Below are 18,274 nucleotides of genomic sequence, written 5' to 3' on the forward strand. Positions count from 1 at the left end.
GAAATATCTAAAACGCTATCTCTATAAACATGAAAATACTTACAACACCATCTCTATAAACATGAAGATATTTACACCGCTATCGCTATAAACATAGAAATAACTACACAGCCATCTCTATAAACATGGAAATATCTACACCGCCATCTGAATCAGCATGGAAATATCTACACAGATATCTGTATAAACATGGAAATATCTACACGGCCATCTGTATAAACTTGGAAATATCTACACTGACATCTGTAGAATGATGGAAATGTCTACAAAGCGATCTGTATAAACATGGGAATTTCTACACCACTACCTGTATAAACATGGAAATATCTACAGTGCTATCTGTATCAACATGGAAATAACTACACCGCAATCTGTATAAACATGGAAGTATCTACAATGCTATCTCTGTAAACATGGAAATATCTACTCACATGTCTGTGTAAACTTGGAAATATCTACACCGCTATCTGTGTAAATTTGGCAATACCTACACTGCAATCTGTGCAACGATGGAAATACCTACACGGCTATCTCTGTAAACATGGAAATATCTGCACCGATATCTGTATAAACATGGAAATATCTACACTGCCATCTGTATAAACATGGAAATACCTACACCGCTTTCTGTATAAACATGAAAATAGCTACACTGCTATCTCTATATACATGGAAATATCTACACAGACATCTGTATAAACATGGAAATATCTACACCGCCATCTCTATAAACATGAAAATACCTACAACGCCATCTTCAGCAACATGGATGTATCTACACCGCCATCTGTATAAACATGGAAATATCTACACCACTATCTGTATAAACATGGAAATATCTTCACTGCCATCTGTATAAACAGGGAAATATATACACCGCAATCTGTATAAAGATGGAAATATCTACACCACAATCTGTATGAATAAGGAAACAATGCTATCTGTATAAACATGTAAATATATACAATGCTATCTGTGTAAACATGGAAATATCTACACAGCTATCTGCGTAAACTTGAAAATATCTACCCAGCTATCTGTGTAAAAATGGAAATATCTACACAGCAATCTGTGCAAAGATGGAAATATCTACACCGCTATCTCTATAAACATGGAAATATCTACACCGCTATCTGTATAAATATGGAAATGTCTATACCGCAGTCTCTATAAACATGGAAATATCTCCACCGCTATCTGTATAAACATGAAAAAATCTACACCGCTATCTGTATAAACATTTAAATATCTACCACGCTATGTGTGTAAACATGGAAATATCTACACAGCTATCTGTGTAAACTTGGAAATATCTACACAGCTATCTGCGTAAACATGGAAATACCTACACTGCAATCTGTGCAATGATGGAAATATTTACACCGCTATCTCTGTAAACATGGAAATATCTACACCGGTACCTGTATAAACATGGAAATATCTACACCACTGTCTGTGTAAACAAGGAAATATCTACACTGCCATCTGTATAAACATGGAAATACCTACACGGCTATCTGTATAAATATGGAAATATCTTCACCGCTATCTCTATAAACATGTTAATACCTACTACGCTTTCTCTATAAACATGAAAATAACTACATTGCTATCTCTATATACATGGAAATATCTACACCTCCATCTCTATAAACATGAAAATATCTACACCGCCATCTTCAGAAACATGGATGTATCTACACCGCCATCTGTATAAAGATGGAAATATCTACATAGCGAGCTGTATAAACTTTGAAATATCTACACCGCTATCTGTATAAACATGGAAATACCAACACCGCTATCTGTATATATATGGAAATATCTACACCGCTATCTCTATAAACATGAAAATACTTACACCACCATCTCTATAAACATGGAAATATTTACACCGCAATCTCTATAAACTTAGAAATAACTAGACCGCCATCTCTATAAACATGGAAATATCTACACCTCTATCTGCATAAACATGGAATTATCTACACAGACATCTGTATAAACATGGAAATATCAACACTGCCATCTCTATAAACATGAAAATATCTACAACGCCGTCTTCAGAAACATGGATGTATCTACACCTCCATCTGTATAAACATGGAAATATCTACACCACTATCTGTATAAACATGGAAATATCTTCACTGCCATCTGTAAAAACATGGAAATATCTACAACGCCATCTGTATAAATATGGAAATATCTACACCGCAATCTGTATAAATATGGAAATACCTACACCGCTATATCTATAGACATGGAAATATCTACACCGCTATCTGTATAAACATTGAAATATCTACACTGCCATCTGTATAAAGATGGAAATATCTACACCGCGAGCTGTATAAACATGGAAATATCTACACCGCTATCTGTATAAACATGGAAATACCAACACCGTTATCTGTATAAACATGAAAATATCTACAGCGCTATCTCTATAAACATGAAAATACTTACACCACCATGTCTATAAACATGGAGATATTTACACCGCTATCTCTATAAACATAGAAATAACTACTCCGCCATCTCTGTAAACATGGAAATATCTACACCGCCATCTGCATAAACATGTAAATATCTACACAGACATCTGTATAAACATGGAAATATCTACAATGCCATCTGTATAAACTTGGAAATATCTACACTGACATCTGTAGAAAGATGGATATGTCTACAAAGCGATCTGTATAAACATGGGAATTTCTACACCGCTACTTGTATAAACATGGAAATATCTACACCGCTATCTGTATCAACATGGAAATAACTACACCGCAATCTGTATAAACATGGAAATATCTACAAGGCTATCTCCGTAAACATGGAAATATCTACACAGCTATCTGTGTAAACTTGGAAATATCTACACCGCTCTCTGTGAAAGTTTGGCAATACCTACACCGCAATCTGTGCAAAGATGGAAATGCCTACACCGCTATCTCTATAAACATGGAAATATCTACACCAATATCTGTATAAACATGGAAATATCTACACTGCCATCTGTATAAACATCGAAATACCTATACCGCATTCTCTATAAACATGAAAATATCTACACTGCTATCTCTATATACATGGAAATATCTACACCTCCATCTCTATAAACATGAAAATATCTACACCGCCATATTCAGAAACATGGATGTATCTACACCGCCATCTGTATAAACATGGAAATAACTACACCACTATCTGTATAAATATGGAAATATCTTCACTGCCATCTGTATAAACATGGAAATATCTACACCGCCATCTGTATAAACATGGAAATATCTACACCGCCATCTGCATAAACGTGGAAATATCTACACAGACATCTGTATAAAGATGGAAATATCTACACTGCCATCTATATAAACTTGGAAATATCTACACTGACATCTGTAGAAAAATGGAAATGTCTACAAAGCGATCTGAATAAACATGGGAATTTGTACACCACTAGCTGTATAAACATGGAAATATCTACACCGCTATCTCTATCAACATGGAAATAACTACACCGCAATCTGTATAAACATGGAAATATCTACAATGGTATCTCTGTAAACATGGAAATATCTACACAGCTATCTGTGTAAACTTGGAAATATCTACACCGCCATCTGTGTAAATTTGGCAATACTTACACCGCAATCTGTGCAAAGATGGAAATATCTACACCGCTATCTCTGTAAACATGGAAATATCTACACCGCTATCTGTATAAACATGGAAATATCTACACTGCCATCTGTATAAACATGGAAATATCTACAGCGCCATCTGTATAAACATGGAAATATCTACACTGCCATCGGTACACACATGGAAATATCTACACAGCCATCTGTATAAACATGGAAATATCTACACCGCTATCTCTATAAACATGGAAATGTCTACATCGCCATCTGTATAAACAGGGAAATATCTCCACCACTATCTGTATAAACATGGAAATATCTACACTGCCGTCTGTATAAAGATGGAAATATCTGCATCCCGAGCTGTATAAACCTGGAAATATCTACAAGTCTCTCTGTATAAACATGGAAATAAATACACCGCTATCTGTATAAACATGGAAATATCTATACCGCCCTCTGAATAAACATGGAAATATCTACACCGCCATCTCTATAAACATGAAAATATCTACACCGCCATCTCCATAAACATGGAACTATCTACACCACTATCTGTATAAACATGGAAATATCTACACTGCCGTCTGTATAAAGATGGAAATATCTGCATCCCGAGCTGTATAAACATGGAAATATCTACAAGTCTCTCTGTATAAACATGGAAATAAATACACCGCTATCTGTATAAACATGGAAATATCTATACCGCCCTCTGAATAAACATGGAAATATCTACACTGCTATCTCTATCAATATGGAAATATATACACAGCTATCTCTATAAACATGGAAATTTCTATGCCGCCATCTGTATAGACATGGAAATATCTACACAGTCATCTGTGTAAACATGGAAATATCTGCACCACCATCTCTATAAACATGGAAATACCTAGACTGCCATCTGTTTAAACATGGAAATATATACAGAGCCATCTGCATAAACAAGGAAATAACTACACCGCTATCTCTATACAGATGGAAATAATTACACAGCTATCTCTATAAACATGGAAATATCAACACCGCCATCTCTATAAACCTGGAAATATCTATACTGACATATTTATAAACATGAAAATATCTACACCGCCATCTCCATAAACATGGAACTATCTACACCACCATCTGTGCAAAAATGGAAATATATAAACCGCTATCTGTATAAACATGGACATATCTACACTGCCATCTGTATAAAGATGGAAATATCTACACTGCGAGCAGTATAAACATGGAAATATCTACACCGCTATCTGTATAAACATGGAAATGCCAACACTGCTATCTGTATCAACATGGAAATATCTAAACCACTATCTGTATAAACATGGAAATATCTACACCACTATCTCTATAAACATGGAAATATCTGCACTGCCATCTCTATAAACATGGAATTATCTACACCATTATCTCTATAAACATAGAAATACCTACGCCGCCATCTGTATAAACATGGAAATATGTACACCACTATCTCTATAAACATATAAATACCTACACCGCCATCTCTATAAACATGGAAATATCTAAACCGCCATCTGTATAAACATGGAAATGCCTACACCGCGATCTGTATAAACTTGGAAATATGTACACCGCTACTTGTATAAACATGGAAATATCTACACCGCTATCTATATAAACATGGAAACAACTACACCACGATCTGTATAAAAATGGAAATATCTACATTGCTATCTTTATAAACATGGAAATATCTACACCGCTAACTGTATAAACTTGGAAATAACTACACCGAGATCTGTATAAATATGGAAATGTCTACACCGCTATCTCTATAAACACGGAAATGTCTATACCGGTATCTGTTTAAACATGGAAATATCTACAAGGCTAACTCTATAAATATGGAAATACCTAAACCGCCTTCTGTAAAAACATGGAAAAAACAACACAGTCATCTGTATAAACATGGAAATATCTACAGCGCCATCTGTGAAAACATGGAAATATCTACAACGCCATCTGTAGAAACATGCTAATATCTCCACCGCTATCTGAATAAACATGGAATTATCTCCACTGCTATCTGTATAATCATGGAAAATCTGCACCACGATCTGTATAAACATGGAAATATCTCCACCGCTTTCTGTATAAACATAGAAACATCTACACAGCTATCTTCTTAAACATGGAAATATCTACACCGCTATCTGTATAAACATGCAAATATCTCCAACGCTATCTGTGTAAACATGGAAATATCTACACCGCTATCTGTGTAAACATTGAAATATCTACACTGCTATCTGTGTAAAGATGGAAATATCTACACTGCAATCTGTGCAAAGGTGGAAATACCTACACCGCTATCTTTGTAAAGTAGGAAATATCTACACCGCAATCTCTGCAAAGATGGAAATATCTACACCGCTCTCTGTGTAAACATGGTAATATCTACACCACTCTCTGTATAAACATGGAAATATCTACACTGCTATCTGTATAAACATGGAAATATCTACACCGCCAACTGTAAAAACGTGGAAATATCTACACCACCATCTAAATAAACATGGAAATATCTACACCGCTAACACTATAAACATGGATATATCTACACCGGTATCTCTATAAGCATGGAAATATCTACACCGCTATCTGTATAAACAAGGAAATAACTCCACCGCTATTTGTATAAACATTGAAACATCTACACAGCTATATCTATAAACATGGAATTATTTACACCGCTATCTGTTTAAACATGGAAATGTCTACAACGCTATCTGTGTAAACATGGGAATATCTACACCGTTATCTGTGTAAACATGGAAATATCTGCACCACAATCTGTGCAAAGATGGAAATATATACAACGCTATCTCTAGAAACATGGAAATATCTGCACCGCTATCTGTATAAACATGGAAATATCTACACCACTATCTCTATAATCATGGAAATATCTAAACCGCGATCTGTGGAAACATGGACATATCTGCACAGTCATCTGTATATACATGGAAATATCTACAACACCATCTCTATAGACATGGAAGTATCTACAAAACCATCTCTATAATCATGGAAATATCTACAACACCATCTGTAGAAACATGGAAATAACTACACTGCCATCTGTATAAAGATGGAAATATCTACACCGCGAGCTGTATAAACTTGGAAATATCTACAAAGCTATGTGTATAAATATGGAAACACCAACACCACTATCTGTATAATCATGGAAATATCTACAGCGCTGACTGTAAACATGGAAATATCTACCCCACTATCTCTATAAACATGGAAATACCTACACCGCCATCTCTATAAACATGGAAATATCTACACCACTATCTCTATAAACACAGAAATATCTACAACGCAATCTCAGTAATCATGGAAATATCTACACCGCCATCTGCATAAGCTTGGAAATATCTACACCGCGATCTGTGTAAAGATGGAAATATCTACACCGCCATCTGTATAAACGTAGAAATATCTACACTGCCATCTGTAGAAAAATGGAAATATCTACACCTTGATGTGTATAAAAATGGAGATATCTACACCTCTTCCTGTATGAACATGGAGTTATCTACACCGCTATGTGAATAAATATGGAAATATCCACACCGCTATCTCTATAAACATGGAAATGTCTACAACGCTATCTGTGTAAACATGGAAATATCTACACAGCTATCTGTGTAAACTTGGAAATATATACATATCTATCTGTGTAAAGATGGAAATATCTATACTACAATCTGTGGAAGGTTGCAAATATCTACACCGCTATCTCTGTAAACATGGAAATATCTGCACCACTATCTGCATAAAGATGGAAATATCTACACCGCAATCTGTATAAAGATGGAAATACCTACACCGCGAGCTGTATAAACTTGGAAATATCTACACCGCTCTCTGTAAAAACATGGAAATACCAACACCGCTATCTGTATCAACATGGAAATATCTACAATGCTATCTGTGTAAACATGGAAATACCTACACAGCTATCTGTGTAAACTTGGAAATATCTACACAGCTATCTGTGTAAAGATGGAAATATCCACACCGCAATCTGTGCAAAGATGGAAATATCTACACCGCTATCTGCATAAACATGTAAATATCTACACCGCTATCTGTAAAACGTGGAAATATCTACACCGCTATCTATTTAAACGTGGAAATATCTACAACAATATCTGTGTAAACATGGAAATATCTACCAAGCTATTTGGGTAGACATGGAAATATATACAACGCTATCTGTGTAAAGATGAAAATATGTACACCCCAATCTGTGCAAATATCAAAATATCTACACCGCTATCTCTGTAAACATGGAAATATCTACCCCGTTATCTGCATAAACATGGAAATATCTACACCGCTATCTCTATAAACATGGAAATATTTATACCACGATCTGTATAAACATGGAATGGTCTACACCGCTTTCTGTATAAACAATGAAATACCTACACCACTATCTGCATAAACATGGAAATATCTACACCGCTATCTCTATAAATATTGAAATACCTACAACGCTATCTGTATAAACATGGAAATATCTACAACAATATCTATGTAAACATGGAAATATCTACACCGCTATCTGTATAAACGTGGAAATATCTACACCGCTTTCTTTATAAACATGGAAATATCTACACCGCTATCTTTAAAAACATGGGAATATCTACAACAATATCTGTGTAAACATGGAAATATCTACACAGCTATCTGTGTAAACATGGAAATATGTACACCACTATCTGTGTAAAGATGAAAATATGTACACCGCAATCTGTGCAAATATCAAAATATATACCACGCTATCTCTCTAAACATGGAAAAATCTACCCCGTTATCTGTATAAACATGGAAATATCTACACCGCTATCTGTATAAACATGGAAATATCTACAACGCTATCTGTATAAACATGGTATTATCTCCACCGCTATCTGTATAAACATGGAAATATCTACACCGCTATCTGTATAAACTTGGAAATATCTACGTCGCTATCAGTATAAACATGGAAATAACTCCAGCGCTATCTCTATAAACATGGAAATATCTACACCGTTATCTTTGTAAACATGGAAATATCTACACCGCTACCTGTATAAACATGGAAATATCTACAACACTATCTGTGTAAACATGGGAATACCTTCACAGCTATCTGTGTAAACATGGAAATATGTACACCGCTATCTGTGTAAAGATGGAAATATCTACCCGGCAATATGCGCAATTATGGAAATATCTACACAGCTATCTCTGTAAACATGCAAATATCTACACCGCTATCTGTGTAAACACGGAAATATCTGCACTGCTATCTGCATAAACATGGAAATATCTACATGGCTATGTCCATAAACATGGAAATATCGACCCCGCCATCTGTATAAACATGGAAATACCTACACAGTCATCTTTATAAACATGGAAATATCTACACCACTATCTGTATAAACCTGGAAATATCTACACTGCCATTTGTATAAACATGGAAATATCTACACAGCCATCTGTATAAGCATGGAAATATCCATACAGCCATCTCTATAAACATGGAAATATTTACATTGCTATCTGTATAAACATGGAAATAGCCACACCGCTATCTGCATAAACATGGAAATATATACACCGCCATCTGTAAAAACATGGAAATATCTACACAGTCATCTGTATAAACATGGAAATATCTACACCTCCATGTGTATAAACATGGAAATATCTACACGGCCATCTGTATACACATGGAAATATCTACACAGCCATCTGTATAAACACGGAAATATCTACAACGCTATCTCCATAAACATGGAAATACCTACACCGCAATCTGTATAAACGTGGAAATATCTACACAACTATCTGTATAAACATGGAAGTATCTACACCGCTATCGGTAAAAATATGGAAATATCTACACCGCTATCTCCAGAAACATGGAAATATCTACACTGCTAGCTGTATAAACGTGGAAATATCTACTTGGCTATCTCTAGAAACATGGAAATATCTACACTGCCATCTGTACAAACATGGAAATAACTACACATTCGATTGCATAAACATGGAAATATCTACACCACTATCCGTATAAACATGGAAATATTTACACCGCTATCTGTATAAACATGGAAATATCTACACCGCTATCTGTATACACATGGAAATACCTACACCGCCTTCTGTATAAACATGGAAATATCTACACTGCTATCACTATAAACATAGAAATATCTAAAACGCCATCTCTATAAACATGGAAATATCTACACCACCATCAGCAAAAACATGGAAATAAATACACCACCGTCACTATAAACATGGAAATATCTACACCGCCATCTCTGTAAACATAGAAACATCTACAGTGCCATCTGTAGAAAGATGGAAATATCTACACCGAGATCTGCATAAACAATGAAATATATACACCTCTACTTGTATAAAAATGGAAATACCTACACAGCTATTGTATAAATATGGAAATATTTACACAGCTATCTCTATAAACATGGAAATGTCTACAGCGCTATCTGTATAAACATGGAAATACATACATGGCTATATCTATAAACATGGAAATATCTACACCGCCACCTTTATGAACATGGGAACACCTACACAGTCATCTGTATAAACATGAAAATATCTACACCGTTATCTGTATAAACATGGAAAAATCAACACCGCTATCTGTATAAACATGGAAATATCTACACCACTATCTGTATAAAAATGGAAATATCTACATCGCTATCTGTAAACATGGAAATATCCCCAGCGCTATCTCTATAAACATGGAAATATCTACATCGTTATCATTGTAAACATGGAAATATCTACACCGCTACCTGTATAAACACGGAAATACGTACAACACTATCTGTGTAAACATGGGAATATCTTCAAAGCTATCTGTGTAACTATGGAAATATTTACACCGCTATGTGTGTAAAGATGGAAATATCTACACTGCAATATGCGCAAATATGGAAATATCTACACCGCTATATCTGTAAACATGGAAAAATCTACACCGCTATCTCTGTAAACATGGAAATATCTACACTGCTATCTGTATAAAAATGGAAATATCTGCACTGCTATCTGTATAAACGTGGAAATATCTGCAAGGCTATCTCTATAAACATGGAAATATCTACACCGCCATCTGTATACACATGGAAATACCTACACAGTCATGTGTATAAACATGGAAAAATCTACACCATTATCTGTATAAACATGGAAATATCTACAATGCCATCTGTATAAACATGGAAATATCTACAGAGCCATCTGTATAAACATGTAAATGTCTAAACAGCCATCTCCATAAACATTTAAATATCTACAGAGCTATCTGTATAAACATGGAAATAGCCACACCGCTATCTGTATAAACATGGAAATATCTACACCGCCGTCTGTAAAAACATGGAAATATCTACACAATCATCTGTAAAAACTTGGAATTATCTACATCTCCATGTGTATAAACATGGAAATATCTACACCGTCATCTGTATACACATGGAAATATCCACAGAGCCATCTGTATAAACATGGAAATATCTACACCGCTATCTCCATAAACATGGAAATACCCACACCACAATCTGTATAAACATGGAAACATCTACACCGCAATCTGTATAAACATGGAAGTATCTACACTGCTATCTTTAAAAATATGGAAATATCTACACTGCTATCTCTATAAACATGGAAATATCTACACCGCTAGCTGTATAAACGTTGAAATAACTACTTGGCTATCTCTAGAAACATGGAAATATCTACACCGCCATCTGTATAAACATGGAAATATCTACACCGTCGATTGCATAAACATGGAAATATCTACACCAGTATCTGTATAAACATGGAAATATCTACACCGCTATCTTTACAAACATGGAAATATCTTCACCGCTATCTGTATAAACATGGGAATGCCTACAACAATATCAGTGTAAACATGGAAATATCTACACAGCTATCTGTGTAAACAAGGAAATATGTACACCACTATCTGTGTAAAGATGAAAATATGTACACCACAATCTGTACAAATATCAAAATATCTACTACGCTATCTCTGTAAACATGGAAGTATCTACCCCGTTATCTGTATAAACATGGAAATATCTACACCGCTATCTGTATAAACATGGAAATATCTACACCGCTATCTCTATAAATATTGCAATATCTACAACGCTATCTCTATAAACATGGAAATGCCTACACAGCTATCTGTATAAACATGGAAATAACTACACAGTCATCTGTATAAACATGGAAACATCTACACCACTATCTGTATAAACATGGAAATATCTACACTGCCATCTGTATAAACATGGAAATATCTCCAACGATATCTGTATAAACACAGAAATATCTCCAACGCTATCTGTATAAACACAGAAATACCTGCACTGCTATCTGTATAAACATGGAAATATCTACATGGCTATCTCCATAAACATGGAAATATCTACACCGCCATCTGTATAAACATGGAAATACCTACACAGTCATCTTTATAAACATGGAAATATCTACACCACTATCTTTATAAACATGGAAATACCAACACTGCCATCTGAATAAACATGGAAATATCTACACTGCCATCTGTATAAACATGGAAATATCTACACTGCCATCTGTATAAACATGGAAATATCTACACAGCCATCTGTACAAACATGGAAATATCTACACATCCATCTCTATAAACATGGAAATATCTACACTGTTATCTGTATAAACACGGTAATAGCCACACCGCTATCTGTATAAACATGAAAATAACTACAACGCCATCTGTAAAAACATGGAAATATCTACACCGTTATCTGTATAAACATGGAAATATCTACACCGCTATCTCTATATAAACTTGGAAATATCTACACCGCTATCTGTATAAACATGGAAATTTCTCCACCACTATCTGTATAAAAATGGAAATATCTCCACCGCTATTTGTATAAACATGGAAATATCTACACTGCTATCTGTATAAACATGGAAATACCTACAAATCGATCTGGATAAACATGGATGTATCTACACCGTTATCTGTATAAACATGAAAATATCTACATCGCTATCTGTATAAACATGGAAATATCTCCACTGCTATCTCTATAAACATGGAAATATCTACAACACTATCTTTATAAACATGGAAATATCTACACAGCTATCTGTATAAACATGGGAATATCTACCACGCTCTCTGTGTAAATATGGAAGTATCTACAAAGCTATCTGTGTAAACATGGAAATATGTAAACCGCTATCTGTGTAAAGATGGGAATATCTTCACCGCAGTCTGTGCAAATATGGAAATACATACACCGCTATCCCTGTAAACATGGAAATATCTACACCGGTATCTGTATAAACATGGAAATATCTACTCCACTATCTGTATAAACATGGAAATATCTACACCACGATCAGTATAAACAAAGAAACATCTACACCGCTAACTGTATAAACATGGAAATACCTACAATGCTATCTGTATAAACATGGAAATATCTCCAACGCTATCTGTATAAACATGGAAATATCTACACCGATATCTGTATAAACATGGAAATATCTACAACGCTATCTGTATAAACATGGAAATACCTACACCGCTATCTGTATAAACATGGAAATATATACATCGCTATCTGTATAAAGATGGAAATATCTCCACCGCTATTTTTATAAACATGGAAATATCTACACCGCTATGTTTATAAGCATGGAAATATCTACACCGCTATCTGTATAAACATGGAAATGTCTACAACACTATCTGTGTAAACATGGAAATAACTACACAGCTATCTGTGTAAACATGGAAATATGTACACCGCAGTCTGTGTGAAGATGGAAATATCTACACGGAAATCTGTGCAAATATGGCAATATCTACCGCGCTATCTCTGTAAACATGGAAATATCTTCACCGCTATCTGTATACACATGGAAATATCTACACAGCTATCGGTATAAACATGGAAATATCTGCACTGTTATCTGTATAAACATGGAGATATGTACACTGCTATTTGTATAAATATAGAAATATCTACACCACTATCTCTAAAAACATCAAAATATCTACACTGCTATCTGTATATACATGGAAATATCCACATGGCTATGTCTATAAACGTGGAAATATCTACACCACTATCTGTTTAAACATGGAAATATCTACAATGCCATCTGTATAAACTTGGAAGTATCTACACAACCATCTGTATAAACATGGAAATATCTTAACAGCAATCTCTATGAACATGGAAATATCTACACAGCCATTTTTATAAACATGGAAATATCTACAAAGCTATCTATATGAACATGGAAATAGTCACACCGCTGTATGTATAAACATGGAAATATCTACACCTCCATGTGTATAAACAAGGAAATATCTACACTGCCATCTGTATACACATGGAAATATCTACACAGCCATCTGTATAAACATGGAAATATCTACACCGCTCTCTCTATAAACATGGAAATGCCTACACCGCAGTCTGCATAAACATGGAAATATCTACACCGCTATCTGTATAAACATGGAAATATCTACACCGCTATCTGTACAAATATGGAAATAACTACACGGCTATTTCTATAAACATGGAAATGTCTCCACCGCTAGCTGTATAAACATTGAAATATCTACATGGCTATCTCTATAAACATGGAAATATCTACACCGGCGTCTGTATCAACATGGAAATACCTACACAGTCATCTGCATAAACATGGATATATCTACACAACTATCTGTATAAACATGGAAATACCTACGCTGCCATCTGTATAAACATGGAAATATCTAAACCGCCATCTGTAAAAACCTGGAAATATCTACACAGTCTTCTGTATATACATGGAAATATCTACACTGCCATCTGTACACACATGGAAATATCTACACGGACATCAGTATAAACATGGAAATATCTACACCGCTATCTCTATAAATATGGAAATTACTACACCGCTATCTGTATAAACATAAAAATATCTACACCGCTATCTGTATTAACATGCAAATATCTACACAGTCATCTGTATAAACATGGAAATATCTTCACCACCGTTTCTATAAACATGGAAATATCTACACTGCCATTTGTATATACATGGAAATATCTACACAGCCATCTCTATAAACATGGAAATATCTACACCGCTATCTCCATAAACATGGAAATATCTACACCGCTATCTGTATAAACATGGAAATATCTACATCGCTATCTGTTTAAACATGAAAATATCTCCACCGCTATCTGTGTAAACATGGAAATAACTAAAATGCTATCTATGGAAAAATGGAAATAACTACACAGCTCTCTGTGTAAACTTGGAAATATCTTCACCGCTATCTGTGTAAAGATGGAAATATCTACACCGCATTCTGGGCAAAGATGGAAATATCAACACCGCTATCTCTGCAAACATCGAAATATCTACACCGTTTTCTGCATAAACATGGAAAGAACTACACCGCAGTCTGTATAAAGATGGAAATCATTACACAGTCATCTGAATAAACATTGAAACATCTACACCACCATCTCTATAAACATAGAAATTTCTATACTGCAATCTGTACACACAAGGAAATATGTACACAGCTATCTGTATAAACATGGAAATATCTACACCGCTACCTGTATAAACATGGAAATATCTACACCGCCATCTGAATAAACACGGAAATACCTACACCGCTATCTCTATAAACATGGAAATATCTACACCGCCATCTCTGTAAACATGAAAATATCTAAACTGTCATTTCCATAAACATGGAACTATCTACATCGCCATCTCTACAAATATGGAAATATCTACACCGCTATCTGAATAAACATGGAAATATCTACAATGGCAACTGTATAAAGATGGAAATTTCTACACCGCGAGCTGTATAAACATGGAAATATCTAGACCGCTATCTGTATAAACATGCACATACCAACACCGCTATCTGTAAACATGGAAATATCTACACCACTATATGTATAAACATGGAAATATCTACACCGCTATCTCTGTAAACATGGAAATACTTACACCGCCAACTGCATAAACATGGAAATATCTACACTGCCATCTGTATAAATATGGACATATCTACACCGCCATCTGTATAAATAGGGAAATATCTACATCGCTATCTTTCTACACATGGAAATATCTACACCGCTATCTGTATAAACATGGAAATATCTACACCACGATCTGTATAAACAAGGAAATATCTCCACCACTGTCTGTATAAACATGGAAATGCGAACACCGTTATCTGTATAAACATGGAATTATCTATACCGCTGTCTGTATAAACATGGAAATAACTACTCCGCTGTCTCTATAAACATGGAAATATCTACAAAACTATTAGTTTAAACATGGAAATATCTACACAGCTATCTGTGTAAACTTGGAAATATCTACACCGATATCTGTGTAAAGATGGAAATATCTACACCGCAATCTGTGCAAAGATGGAAATATCTACACCGCTATCTCTGTAAACATGGAAATATCAACACCGCTATCTCTATAAACATGGAAATGTCTGCACCGCTATCTGTATAAACATGTAAATATCTACACCGGCATCCCTATAAACATGAAAATATCGACACCGACATCTGTATAAAAATGGAAATACCTACACCGTCATCTGTATAAACATGGAAATATCTATATCACCATCTGTATAAACATGGAAATATCTACACTACCATCTGTATAAACATGGAAATCTCTACACAGACATCAGTATAAACATTTAAATATCTCCAACGCTATCTGTATAAACACGGAAATACTTACACCGCTATCTGTATAAACATGGAATTATCTACACTGCTATCCCAATAAACATGGAAATACCAACACCGCTATCCATATAAACATGGAAATATCTACACCGCTATCTGTATAAACCTGGAAATAACTACACTGCTATCACTATAAACATGGAAATACCTACACAGCTATCTCTATAAACATCGAAATATCTACACCGCCATCTCTATAAACTTGGAAATATCTACACCGCCATCTGCATAAACATGGAAATATCTACACCGCCATCTGTATAAACATGGAAATATCTACATGGCTATCTGTATAAACTTGGAAATATCTGCAACACTATCTGTGTAAACGTGGAAATATCGACATCGCTATCTGTGTAAACATGGAAATATCTACTCTGCTATCTGTATAAAGATGGAAATATCTTCACCGCTATCTGTATAAACATCGAAATGTCAACATTGCTATCTGTATAAACATGGAAATATCAACATCGTTATCTGTAAAAACATGGAAATATCTACACCGCCATTTCCATAAATATGGAAATATCTACACCGCTATCTCTATAAACCTGGAAATATCTACACTGCTATGTGTATAAACGTGGAAATATCTACACCGCTAACTCTGTAAACATGGAAATATCTACACTGCTATCTGTATAAACATGGAAATATCTACACCGCTATATGTATAAACATGGATATATCTACGACGCTATCTGTTTAAACATGGAAATATCTACACCGCCATCTATATAAACATGGAAATATCTACACCGAGATCTTTATAAACATGGAAATATCTAAACCGCTATCTGTGTAAATATGGAAATATCTACACCGCTATCTCCATAAACATGGAAATATCTACAATGCTATCTGTATAAACATTGAAATTCTTCACCGTTATCTCTATAAACATGGAAATATCTACTCTGCCATCTGTATAAACATACAAATATCTACAAAGTCAAGTGTATAAATATGGAAATATGTACACCACCATCTCTATAAACATTGAAATATCTACACTGCCATGTGTATACACATGGCAATATCTGCACATCCATCTGTATAAACATGGAAATATCTCCACTGCTATCTCTATAAACATGGAAATATCTACACCTCCATCTGCATAATCATGGGAATATCTACACTGCTTTGTATACACTTGGAAGTATCTACACAGCCATCTGTATAAACATGGAAATATCTACACCGCTACCTCTATAAACATGGAAATACCTACAAAGCAATCTGTATAAACATGGAAATATCTACATTGCTCTCTGTATAAACATGGAAATATCACCACCGCTATCTGTTTATATATGGAAATATCTACACCGCTATCTGTATAAAAATGGAAATATCTACACAGTCAACTGTATATACATGGAAATATCTACACCACCATCTCTATAAACATGGAAATATCTACACTGCCATCAGTAAACATGGAAATATCTACACATTCATCTGTATATACATGGAAATATCTACACCACCATCACTATAAACATGGAATTATCTACACTGCCGTATGTATACACATGGAAATGTCTACAGAGCCATCAGTATAATCATGGAAACATCTGCACCGTTATCTCTATACACATGGAAATACCCACACTGCAATCTCTATAAACATGGAAATATCTACACCACAATCTCTATAAACATGGAAACATCTACACCGCCATC

This window comes from Pan paniscus, chromosome 6 (assembly GCF_029289425.2).
Source record: "Pan paniscus chromosome 6, NHGRI_mPanPan1-v2.0_pri, whole genome shotgun sequence".
In the NCBI taxonomy this organism is placed as follows: domain Eukaryota; kingdom Metazoa; phylum Chordata; class Mammalia; order Primates; family Hominidae; genus Pan; species Pan paniscus.